The sequence below is a fragment of the Mercenaria mercenaria genome, chromosome 7, assembly GCF_021730395.1.
Source record: "Mercenaria mercenaria strain notata chromosome 7, MADL_Memer_1, whole genome shotgun sequence".
NCBI classification, from domain to species: domain Eukaryota; kingdom Metazoa; phylum Mollusca; class Bivalvia; order Venerida; family Veneridae; genus Mercenaria; species Mercenaria mercenaria.
Genome location: NC_069367.1, coordinates 6,496,705 through 6,497,857, shown reverse-complemented (window position 1 = coordinate 6,497,857; position 1,153 = coordinate 6,496,705).

Genomic DNA, 1,153 nt, shown 5'->3' with positions numbered 1-1,153 from the left:
TCCGCGTAAGAAAGCGTAAGTCTCGTCAGTGATAAGAGAGTAATGAAGACCTATAAACAGATAAAAGTGTCAACGATGCTTAAATACGTGTATAATTATCAGCAATAAAATAAGTTTATTATAACAGTCAACAAAATATGGTTATTATAACTATTATAGTAGCTTGATATGGTATGCAGTATTCGGCTCGAGTGAATTTTGTCAGGACGCGCAAGCGCCGAGTGTGATCCGACAAGGCAAAATTCACGAGAGCCGAATAATTTTTCCAGATCTAGATACTGTCATAATAACCCTTTTATTATATACCGCCATCTCTTTGTTTTTCATTTTGTTATAAAACGAAATCTTCAATGCTTTTAACAGTTTATCGATGCTAAAAAGATCTGAGTGTCCGCTGTTTATAGAATTGTGTTAGGTTATGCATATCAAATGAAAGTAGTCTTGCAACATGCAATACAAAAGATACAATACGTAAACCTTTTCTGCTTCGTATTTACTTGTAAAATACAAGCCATATTTTCGACAGAATTGATACAGGTTTGTTATAAAGTTTAGAACGCATGCATACCTGCCTTATGAATTTTACTATAATTATCTTGCTTTTATTACGGTTTGTTTATAAAGTCAGTCCGTAACTTAAAGAGGTTCCTGTGATAATATTGATAAAACTTAGTATATATACAGAGGAGAATATGGAGAAAAGACATGCCATTTTTCTATTGGTACATGATAAAATATCGTTGCTTTGGCAAAATTATTGACTAAAAGCGGATCCTGCGATAACTTAGAGATGTGTAATAATAATACTTTTAAATTAGTAGTGCATGGATAGATGGAAATATTTAAAATATTCCCACCAGAACGAACAAGATACCTTATTATGATAAGTTTTACATATAGTATTTGCTTAACCATCCGTCTGTCTCAAAACGTTGATCGTCCAATAACATAGAAAACATTTGGAAAATATGCATGCCTTACATTTTGATGCAATATCTGAAATAAAGTTGCTATGTTAACAAAATACACACACATTCCATTATAACAATATTGTAATGTATGAAATATAAAGTGCGACGAGACAAGCGTCTTTTTACTCACTTCTGTATGCCATTTCTTTCAAATTTATATCAATAAATATCTATGTATGTAT